This window comes from Neomonachus schauinslandi, chromosome 4, assembly GCF_002201575.2.
Source record: "Neomonachus schauinslandi chromosome 4, ASM220157v2, whole genome shotgun sequence".
Lineage (NCBI taxonomy): Eukaryota > Metazoa > Chordata > Mammalia > Carnivora > Phocidae > Neomonachus > Neomonachus schauinslandi.
Window position 1 is genome coordinate 28666689 of NC_058406.1, and position 11737 is coordinate 28678425.

The following is an 11737-nucleotide window of genomic DNA, read 5'->3' on the forward strand; positions in this document are numbered from 1 at the left end:
AGAAATAATGTTTCACCAGCTCTCCGGGCATCCCTTAGCCCAGTCAAGCTGACACATAAAACTAACCATCACAGCATGCTACACACTTGTGAGAGATATATGTCTGCCTTCCAAGAGAAGGTGCTGGATGTGTGTCAAGAGCCTTCCTACCTACTCTGCAGTGTCATGCACAGTGCTAGGCATGGGAATGACCTATTAAACCTCCAACTCAGAACTGTGGGGACAAGAGGTAAGCTGAGGACGCTTTCCAGGAATTCCAGACCGGGGCGGAACCCCCAGGGAGAGCCCAGGTCTCCTGCAGCCATCTGTTCCCTCAGGCAGCCCTTTCCTGGGTCTCCCTGTATATCAGTAACTCCCCTCCCGGATTCTACCCTCTAGGGATTCCCAGGAAGGAGAAGGGGACTCAGAATCCTGACCTTTCTATCTGTAGGACAGCATGAGATGTAAAGATGCTTAGCCGGGAGACCTGGCATCTTTGTGATTATGGGCAAGTTCCTCACCCTCTCTGGCCTGTTCTCTCCAATGCAAAGGGAAGCAGTGTGCCTCAGTGATTCCCAGGCTCCCATCACACTGATTTTTCCCCTGGTCGTCCAGCTCTGAGCCCTGCAGCATCTTTCCATCCTGCTCCTCCCGTCCCTTCTCCAGCCTCTGGGGCAGAGACTCTGGCCATGGTGCTGAAGGCGGCCAAGGCCTCTTACAGGGGCTTGGAGGTATGGAGGTGAGCAATGTACCCACCCCAGGATTTGAATGAGGGCAGAGGAAAACTACCCTAATTGAGTACCTACTATGCACCAGTCTGCCTGCTCTTTACTTTACCTGCATTGTCACACTGACTGATCACAGTATCCCTCGGAGGAAGAGATTATCTTGAGGAAACTGAGTTTAGGGAGCTGTGGGGGTCCCACACCTTCCAGAAAGCAGAAAGCTGCTTTCCTGACTTTGGATTTCAAGAAGCCCTGGTTCCCAGAGATGGTCTTGGGACAATTAAGGGCAGCTGAAAACACAGTGACACGCAGAAATGGTTGATAAAACTGTGAAGGAACGTCTGTTGGCATTGGTTCTGAGCCTGCGGCCAGAGATGAATGATTGAAACACCAGGCTTGTTAAAGCGAGAGCACATTTGATTTCTCTCCCCTGCACTGCATGCGATTTCGCTGGAGGGAAGTTAGCAATCAGCTAATTGACATTGAATTAACCATGAAACTCAGCCCGTGCCTTCTCTCTGACGCGCTCTCCAGCAAGACTTTATCAAGGCTTTGAATTATTGATTATTACTTATAGCTCTGATGGGGTGATTTACTTTTATTTGTTTTCACGTTGGGTGTCCTTCATAAGTGTCCCTGAGAGTGGGAGGCACCCAGACGGCAGGGCTTCTCACCAGAGGAGCATGGGGGAGGAGTCCAGGGACAACACGTCTGGACAGTCCATCCTGCCCCAGAGAAATGAACCTGTATTTGTTAATCCATGGAACTTTTGTTTTTGGTGCTGTTCCTGTAGCAAAGCTTAGCTTAACCTAACAGGGGCTCTGAGGGCTGGTGTCCTTCCTGATTCCTCATGAGACTAAGCTTAGGGTCTGAATGAGCTGTGTTCCCTACCTGTGCCATCTGAAGTCTATCTGTAAAGAGTCTTACTGGATGTCTATTCCAACTCCTTCAGATACCTGAATTCTTCTATAGCATCCCAACCAAATGGCTTTCTGGACTCTGTTTGCATATTCTGCATGTTCTTGGGACAGGGGATTCACTCTCTCCTGTGCTCAGCCCCAAATGTCCCTCTTGGACTTGTCCATGTAACTTCCACTGGTCTGGGCTCTGCCTATGGAGCCCCACAGAGTAGTTTCATTCTTTTATATTCCATGATAGCTTTTTTAAGAATCTGAAACTAGATATCTGAGGCCTCTTCACTTCCAGGCCAAACATCTTTTCAACTCTTCCTCACACGACTAGAATTCAAGCCCTGTCTGATTTGGTATCCTCTTTTGTTGGGAATCCCATGTGTCTGGAGATCTCTGAAAATACAACACCTAGAACTGGATGTAGCACTCTAGATAATGGCTTGAGACTAGTAGAGCTCTCAGAACCATCAGCTTCTTCGGGTTGGATATTAGACCTTTAATGATGCAGCCCAACTGGGATGGATAGCTTCATCCTATGGCAGAGACATGTACTTCTTATTGAATTCATGTGATCTTCATATTTCCCGGCTTCCTTGTGTCCTGGCAGAACCATGTGACCAATCTGGCCAGTGGTCTGTGAGCTGAAGTTATATGTGACATTCTGGAATGAAACATTGAAGAGTTGGTGGGTGACATTCCAGCTCTTTTTCCTTGCCATGGTGACCTGGAAGCCATGTGTTCCAGATGGAATTGCTGTAAGACACAGGCAGCTTGGATCAGATGCCACATTAGAGATGGACAGCACACATGGGCAGATGTCATGTGAAGATGGTGTGCTATACAGGGGTCACCCCAGACAAATGTCACTGTGCAAGTGCACACCATTTTGAATGCCTAATGTTGTTGTGGAAGAAAAGAAGAGAGGGAAATTCCATTTTTGAGCACCTACTATGTGCAAGCTATAAATGGTATCTAATTTGATTCTCACAATTCTCTGAGATAAGGATTATTATTCCCATCTGAGGGATGAGGAGACTGAGGCCTAGAAACTGTTTGAGCTGGGGACGTGACTTCAAAGCCTCCCTGCTTTTTGATCACCATCTGACTCCCAAGACTTGTCCTCTGCTCAATCTCTCACTGCCCTCCACCTTGACAAATGCATAATTTCCTTTCCTTCCTAAAATATTTCAGAATCTGTTTCGTGCCTCATGATTCCTCTGCTGAAATTGGGGATCATACCAGAACCTACTTCTTAGGGTTGTTCTAAGGATTAATTGAGTGAACATACATAGAACATTTAGCACAGAATTAACATTATTTAAGTGTTGGTCATTAATATAGTAATAGCTAATATATATGGAGTACTGTGTTTACCATGTCCCAGACGTGGTGCTAAGTGCTTGGTTCATTTTATTTAATCCTCAAAATGGCCCTTGAGGCAGGTGTTAGTGCTCTCATTTTCAACTGGGGAAACTGAGGCTTTAGAGAACTCGAGTGAATTATCCAAGTTCACATACTGAGGCAACGGCACTGTAGGACTCTGACTCTTGGTCATCTGAGGCTGTGCTGTGTGAAGTCAGAGCCAAGGAATAATAATAAGATACGAATAACTTCTATGTACTGAGTGGTTATTACATGCCAGCCACAGCGCCCCTATATATAATCTTAATTTTCAAAACTGTCCTCTCTGAGGCAAGTCCTATAATGAGCTGAATTTTTTACACGAGAGACAGAGTAAGCAAGAGTAGGTAACTTGCTCAAGATCTCACAACCGGGAAAGTGCAGTGGGGACTTGAACCCACGTTGTTGACAACTCTTGCACTTAACCAAGTAATCACCTTAATAGCAGGGAAGATATACGTGTTACATCCTCCGACTGTGATGTGATGCTTGGATTAAAACATTCATTATAACACTGTATGTTAACGATACTGGAATTAAAATAAAAACAAATCATACCGAACACAAAAGGATTCAAGCAGTTTTCAGAGGAAGGGACACGTAAAGCTCTACCACGCAAAGGGCAGCACAAAAAGAAGTGGGTGTTGAGTTGCTGGCCTTCCCAGGGCTCCAGGTGGTGTGAGCAGGTCACAACCAGTTGGATTCGACTTCCCTGAGTCTTGGCCAGCTCCACGCATTTTGAATTGGCCCCGACCGGTCTGGTGTGACTCGAGCCAGCTTGGATCAGTTAGATCTAGTTGCAGCCAGTTGGGACCAGCCTGAACTGGATTGACCTAGTTTAAGTCTGTTTGTCTCTTCAGCCTTAGGGTTTTTGGCTCCCTGTGGAAGTTCTTCTCCTGGACTCCCTGGTCAAATGGCTTTGGTTGGGATGCCAGTGAGAGAGAAAGTGTAAGTAGATTATTACTAACCTCACAGGGGCCAGCCCTTGCACCCTGGGGGTCTGCAGCTGGAAGACCTCAGCTGGGGAGTCCTAGCTTAGCCAACTCTGCCAGAGCACCCTGTCATCAATTTCCCTTCTCCGTCCCCATAGAATCCCCTTGCCATGTGCTCTTCCCTTACATTCCTGTCCTAGAAGTCAGCTTTGCCTTCAGTTTCTTGTTGAGGGTGCAAACCCAGGGGATATCCAAGTGTGCGGATCTAGAATGGTCCCTGAGCATGGGCTTGTCTGGGATGGCAGGGTTCATGTGTGGGGGGTGCCCCCTGTAATGGGTGACTGACGAGTGTTGCTCACTTCATTCCCAGACCCCAAAACAGATGTGACTTGCACCACTACACTGGCAATTCAATTAAACATTGATGCGCGTGGGGGCTGGGGGAGGAAGGTGGGCAGAAAGGGCAGGTGCTGGCTAATGGGATGTCACATCACATTATCATCCTGCAGAAACCATGCCCCCTTCAGAGAATAACGTGGGCTGAAGGGAATGAGTACCAAACAGGCTTGGGGACGGGGCCTCCATGTGGGCTGGAGCCCCACCCCCAGGGCTTGCTGTCCTGTTCCCAGCTGGCTTGTATAGGTTTGGAGCTGCAGGACTGATCAGACCCAGGAAGAGTCAGAAAGCCAGCACCAGCGGTTGCCCAGAACTGACAATACCCAGGTCTGGCCACCTCCCCCTTCCCATGCCCAAGGCTGTGAGTATACTGGTGAGTGAACAGGGACGGCCACCTGGTTGGGAATGAATTCCTCAGAACTAGAAGAAACTCGTCAAGCACCTGTCCCCATGGGCAGGCGGACATTCAATAGCAAGCCAACCCATGCTCCTTCCACAGGCCTGTGGGATTCATTCTGTATATCTAGAGAACACAGAGAAGGGAGGGTAGAGAGAAGGAGGGTCTCCCGCTCCAGGCCAGGGCCTTTTCTACCATGTGTTCTACCCCCACCCCTGCACTGAGGCAACCTGCTCGAGAGAGCTAGTTCTCTGCTTCTCCCGGCCTGGTTCTCTCCCCACCATTCTCCTAGCCTGCCTCCTCCACCTGCCATGAAGCAGGTCATGCCAGGGCTCTTGGGACCCCAGAGGATCCTTCCTATCCCCTTTGCGGGTCCCAGTTCTTCAGGCCCTAAGAGTAGGGATGGGGGCCACAAAGGAGAGGGGTGATGGGTCTAAGCATATTAATCAAGGGGGGGATCTCGAGAGACTGTGTTGGGGCCCAGTTTGTCCTAAGGTCAAAGACTGACTGTCTCCAAGGGACCAACTGAACCGAGAAACAACGGAGTCCAGAGACTGACCACTGCCCATGCCTAGGGATTGTTGTGCCCTGGGGCGGGGGGGCGGGCAACTGTGCCCAGGAAGCGGCCATCTCCAGGGACTGACCATGCCTATGGAATGACAATGCCCAGGGACCGACAGTGCCCAAGGACCAACTGAGCCCAGAAGCAACTGTTCTCTGGGGAATGACTACTCTCTGAGACCCTTGGAGGACTTACTATGTCTGTGGCTCATCTTTGTCCTGGGACTGACTTTGTCTTCCATGGCTGCCTGAGGGCTGGCTGGACGCATGGGCCACTCATGCCCAGGGACTGATTATGCCAGAGAACATCTGTGCCCAGGGACTGACTGTATGTTGTCTGTGCTCAAAGACTGTTTCCAGGGGCCATCTATGTCTGGAGACTAACATTGCCCAGTGACCAACTGTGTTCAAGGATGGCACTGCCTGGCAAACCAGCTGAACGCAGGGCCTGACGCTGCCCAGGGCTGGACTGGCCACAAGGATGGGCTGTATCTGGACATCCCAGACTTCCTTTGCCCAGGTACCAGCTGTGCCCAGGGACTACGGTGGGGAGCAGAAACTTTTCTACTTGGAAATAGTCCTATGCCTGACATGTAGGCTGCCCAGATGCTTGGCACCATGCCTGGCGTGGGGGCCTCTGGCCATGGCTTTTCTTCTGGGACAGTGGGAGGAAGGAGCTCACACCCTCAGTGCAGGCAACAACCTCAGATCCCCTGTTTTGGAGCCCAGTGAATAGAGAAGGAGCAAGAACACAGGGCTATTGAGGACCTATTCTGCATCAGCACATGCTCCGTCCTTCCTTCCCATTATGTCATTTCATCCCCAGGACAACCCCAGGAGGCAGTAGGTATGATCCTCGTTTACAGGTGAAAAACTGAGGTCCACAGATGTGAAAATTCTTTGCTGGCCTTCCTGACTCCAGAGCTCTTAGCCACGCTGCTATTCTGCCTACTAGGCTATAGGCTTCCCATACTCCACATACCGTCCCCCCACCCCCACCGAGTGGAGGGAGAGGTTGGGGCCTCCCCCAGCTTACAGGAGAGGAAACTAAGGAAGGACTAGAACCCAGACATCTAGTCCGCACTTGGCACGTTACACCCACTCCTGGCAGTGGCCCTGACCTCTCACGGCACGAGAAGGGCACTTGGCAGGCCCGGTAGGAAGGGCTTCCTGCGGGCTGCATTCCTGCTCGCTGTCTTGGAGGCAGGCGGGCTGGGGTGCGGAGGCCGTCTGCCTCACACAAGCCCCCTTTCATGATGCCCAACAAGGCTCCTTCAGAGCCCGGGCTCGGCTGGGCAAACACGCACATCTGGACTGCTGGCCGGAGCGGGGCAGCGGAACTCCCCCACGGCTGGTCAGCTGCTCCTGACCTTGGGACAAAGGGAGCTGGGGGCTCCCAGGGAACTTGGGGCTCTGCAGGGTACAGCCCCTACGCAGCCCTCCCTGGGGAGCGGTCCTCTCTGGCTGCCGCCTCTCATTTCCATCAGGGCTGGAACTCGAGGCCGACAGCATTTCCTGCTGAGGGCATGCTCTTCTTCTCCCCCCCACCGGCCCACACCCAGCCAGGAGGGAGAAAGTAGCACAAAGGCTGCAGGGAGCCAGGGGCTGGAGTTGCTTCAGAGCAGCCTCTGCACAACCTCCCCATCCTCCTGGAGTTTATAATTCCATGGAGAGGAAAGACAGGAATCCAATAATCGCAAAAACCAATTGCAAATAACAACAAACTCTTACATCTGGGCTTTTCAGATCCTAGGCACTGTTTTTGGTGCTTTATACATTTTAACTCATTTCATCCTTACAACACCCCTCTGAGGGCTATATGGTGATCATGCCCATTGTATAGATTAGGTGGTTGAGGCACAGAGAGGTTGGGTGACTCGCTCAAGGCCACACAGCTAGGACGTGGCAGAGTCAGGATTTGAACTCAGTGCGCATTTTTAACCATGACGCACATTTACAAACCACTTTAAGGGCAGTAACAGGGGGCGCTGGTGTGGGGAGTGGGGAAGTCATTGGAGAGGGAAATAGGATTTGAGCTGAGGGAAGATGGCTTTGGGCGGAGGGCAGATCTGAGGGTCTGGATAGGAGGCTGTCACAGGAGTATAAATGAGAGATGATGGAGGTGCGGCCTGGATTGGGCATGAGGAGAAGATGCTGGGGTTGGGAGGGGTGGAGCAGCATAGCATCCACTGTGTTTGGAGGTGAGCCGGCTTGGTCCCAGGTACTTTCTTTTTTTTTTATAAAGATTTTATTTATTTATTTGACAGAGAGAGACACAGCGAGAGAGGGAACACAAGCAGGGGGAGCGGGAGAGGGAGAAGCAGGCTTCCCGCGGAGCAGGGAGCCCGATGCAGGGCTCGATCCCAGGACCCTGGGATCATGACCTGAGCCGAAGGCAGACGCTTAACGACTGAGCCACCCAGGCGCCCCAGTCCCAGGTACTTTCTTTGCCTGCCTGGCACAACCCCCTTGGCTGCCCTGCCCCTGCGAGGAGGAGTTGTGGTACGTGAGGCACGTTTGGGGCCTTCCGTCGCTGTTGTGCCTCAGCTGCCAGGAGCATCCCCGAGGGTGCAGGGGAGAGGTCAGTGGTACACTGGAGGAAGCCCCACATCGGGCAACAGACACGGATTTCAATCCTGCCTCCTTCAGCCAGCTGTGGGACTCGGGGTGAATCGCCTACGGCCCGGAACCTGAATTTCTTCCGATGGCAGGGCTCGTGTGAGATGGTGGATATGAAAGTAGGGAGAGACTGAGGAGCGACTTGTTGCAGCTGCTTCAAGCATCACTCGAGGTTCCCTTCACGCGACGGGGGGCAGGGAGGGCTCAGGCGCCCTCAACACTGGTCTCCAGAATGTCACGGGATGCTGGTGCTCTGGGACACGAGCCCGCCGTGGGAGGTAGAAGAGCCAGGACCGTCCTGCCAGGCAGGTGGAGAGAACACTCCTGCCTGAGTTCGCATCTCGAGTGGGGCTGGCTGGAAAGGGCATCTCTCACTCATTCCGGCTCCTTCTCTCATTTAACAAATGGTTAATGGGACGTCTGCGAAGTGCCGAGCCCCGTCCCAGGGGCTGCAGTACAGAGATGAGGCAGGGGCTGCCAACACCCGGCTTCCCAGAGCTGCCTCTACGGTGGGGCGGCGGGAAGTGCTGAGCAAAGAAAATCAACAAAGAGGGTCGCGTAAACCCCCAGTGATGAGAGGAGAGCGACCGGAGAGAGGGGGCTTCTCCGGGGTGGGGTGGCCCAGGGGGATCCCCAGGATGGCGGCGGGAGTCGGCCGCCTGGGGGCGCTGAGCGGAAGGGCCGGCCAGCTTAGGTGTTTTGTGAGGAAGGAGGGTGGTGGCAGCGGCCTCAGGAGGTAGGAGAGGAGCGGGCACCGCAGGCCCTTCTAGGGAGTGTGAACTTGACTCCAGGAGGGATGGGAAGCCTTTGAAAGGATTAAAGCCAGGCCAGGACAGAAGCTGATGCACTGGTTTAAAAGATTACTCCAGTTGTCTTGCAGTGAATGGAGGAAAGAGCCCTGATGGGCTCCTGCCCCCTCACCCCAGAGGACCACACCTCTGTCAGCTCAGGCATTCCCTGCCCTCCACACCCCACCCCTCTTCCAGACTCCGGGCTCCACAGGTGCCGTCATGGCCCCCCAAGAGCACCAAGCCCCCTGAGGCAGAGGCCTGGCCGGCTGCCCCCCAACAGGCGGGGACCCAGGTGCAGGGACCATGGGTGTGGGCATGGCTGCCCTGCCCGTTTCCACCCACCATGTGGGGCAGGCCCCCCACCCCCACCCCGCATGGGGCTTTTGAATTAAAAAGTCTTAACTTTTTCTTTTAAATGGCAGCTCTGTGTACTGTACATGGTAATTAATACATTAGCATTTATGCAAAATACCATCACAGCCGGGCTGGTATGTCAGCTGCCTTCCTGAGCTGCAAAAATGTGAGCGCCCCAAGGTACTTCAGACAGGCCCCCCCGCCCCTAGCAGACAGCTCCATTTGACCCGTGCCATTCACTGGCACTCACTAACCGGTCTCTGTGCACGCCGGCCCAGGTCTATGCAGCCTCTTAGGAGGGTCTGTGGGTATGCATATCTGTCCGTGTGTGTGTGTGTGTGTGTGCGTGTGCGCATGCACGTGTGGCCCGTGTCCATATGAAGGCACAGGTGGGGTACATGAGGGCATCTCTGTGTCTGTGTGTGCCTGTTCGCTGGTCTCACACAGGTGGGCTTATATGTGTGCATCTCTGAACGCATGTGTGTATACGACCCATCTCTGTGGGCCGTGCCTGCAGGTGTTTTAGTGTTTGTGACCGGGTAGGTGTGTGTGTCTGTCTGTCTGTGTGTCTGTGTGCATTCGTGTGGGTTCTGCATGCACGTACTGTGTGCACACATCTGTATGTTCATGTTCATATGCAGACTTTGGTGAGCGCTTGTGTGTAGGTGCCTGTGTGTGGGGGTCCTCAGGCATGCCCGGGGGGGTCCGCTATCTGTGTATGTGCATCTGTGTGTTAGGAGGGCTGTGTGCGCCTCTGTATGTGTTTGGATATGCCATGTGCATTCCTATACATGGAGAAGTGTGTGTGTGAACGTGTGTGTGCTTGTGCGCACGTGCGTTTGTGAGATGCTTGCTAGAGCAGTTCAGAGAGGGAGTTGTAATGCAGTGGAAAGAACAGCCCGCTGCAAATAATGACCGCTGGGGTCACACTGGGACTCCACTGCTGGCCAGCTCTGAGGCCCTGGGAAAGTCACGCCAACTGTCTGCCCCTGGCTTTCCTCATCTGTCAGCTGGGACTAATGAAACCTACCGTGCCCCAAACAACAATAATCAATAGTCCCCGGGCACTGGACGCCCCACCGTCGAGGAGCTCCCCAGTGCAGTGGGGGAGATGAACCCATGAGTAGGTGATGGCACGGGGGTGGGGGCCGCAAGGAAGGGCACTCAGCCCTGAGTAGGAGATGCTGTGGGATCAGAGGTGGGGTTAGGAAAAGCTTTTCTGAGGAGGCGATTGTTGAGTGAATCTTGGAGGATGAGGAGGGGTTAGCAGATGAAGAAGCCCAGAGGGTGAGCCAGCCTGAAGGAGTGCAGACACGGAGTAGACGGGCTGGAGACCCTGCAGGAGCGAGCTGGCAGGAGTTGGGGTACCTGGAGTAGATCATCCAAGGTGGCACATACTAGGACAATGGGGAGCCAGTGAAGACCTTTAAGAAGGTGAGGGTCGGAGCGGAGCATCGCTGTAGCTTCTGCAAGGAGGAAGGAGTAGAGTGGGAGGCAGTTCTAGAAGGGAAACACGGGGGCCAGGCTGCTGGGGGATAACCTTGAGCCCAGGCTGTGGGGATAAAGGGGAGGCAATTGCTGAGTCAGAATCAATAGCAGGCAGAAATGATTAGATAATGAGTTGGGGGGGGCAGAGGGGAAGAGCTGGGGTGCCACCCGATCTGTGGCCCAGTGATTGGATGGTTGATGAGGGTCACTGAGAGAGTGGACACAGAAGGAGGAAGGAAGGGGTTCTCTTTGGAGGGAGGGTGGTGAGTTTTAGATGTCTTGAGGCTGCAACACCTATGAGCTATCATTCATTAATTCATTTATTCATGCATTCACTATGTATCAGGCATTTGAGAGACCAAGATGAACAAGACAGAAGATTGTCATAGGAGGGGGTAAAATCAGGTGCAGAGGCCCATCAGGAAAAGAGGTGGAGTCTGGGAAGAATGATAAAAGGCTTAGGTAGGTGGGAGAATGTAGCAGAGGGAGGGGAGAGAGCCAGGCCTGACCTTGCAGTGGCCTGTAGGTGGGGCGAGCAGGTGAAATGTTTGGGGACGGCAGTTCGGGGCAGGCACTGACAGTTGGGGGTAGCCATGTGAGGTTTGCATTTTAGGAAACCCTTTCTTTTCTTTTCTTGCCCATGCCTGTAGCCTGCCAAGGGATCCCTGATTTTCTGATTTGTGAAATGGGGCTGATGCTCTGTGCCTTTACCACGTAGTGGGAAATAGAATGAGGCTGGACCCTGGTAATATGTTCCTGCCCTTAAGGAACTTCCAGAAACACACACTATGTGTCGTGGATGCCATGAGAAAGGCTAGTACATAGTAGGTAGTCAATTAATACTTGTTGAATAAAGTGTCAATTGAATGAATAGTCACACAGGGGTCTGGGGAGCTGAAGGAGGCATGGATGGATGGGATCTGCCTGGGAGCAGGGGCAAATTAGGGAAGACTCCCCAGATGAGGTGACTCCCAGGTCCTAGAGGATGAGTAGGAATTATCCGGGAAGTGGGGAGAGGGAGCAGCATGGGCCAAGGTGTGGAGGTAGGACAGCAGGGCAGGCTGGGGGAATCTGAAGTCATTCAGTGTGGCTGGAGTGCAAGTGTGCAGGGGAGGAGTGGGGATGGGTGTGCTTGGAGTGCTACTGAGGCCATATCACAAAAGACTTTGAGTGTCAGGCTAAG

General features: G+C 52.9%; 1 long non-coding RNA gene across 3 annotated transcripts in view; it reads left to right on the forward strand.

Moving 5' to 3' along the window:
• The window catches only part of LOC110575236, a 65707-nt gene that overhangs the window by 26541 nt on the left and 27429 nt on the right, over positions 1 to 11737 (forward strand). Inside the window, exon 1 of one of the 3 annotated variants that reach the window (XR_002480016.1) lies at positions 7712 to 7740. The exons of the other annotated variants lie outside the window; for them this stretch is intronic. This is a non-coding gene — a long non-coding RNA (uncharacterized LOC110575236). Of the gene's footprint in view, positions 1 to 7711; positions 7741 to 11737 lie in introns of those variants that run through there. 3 annotated transcript variants of the gene reach the window in all.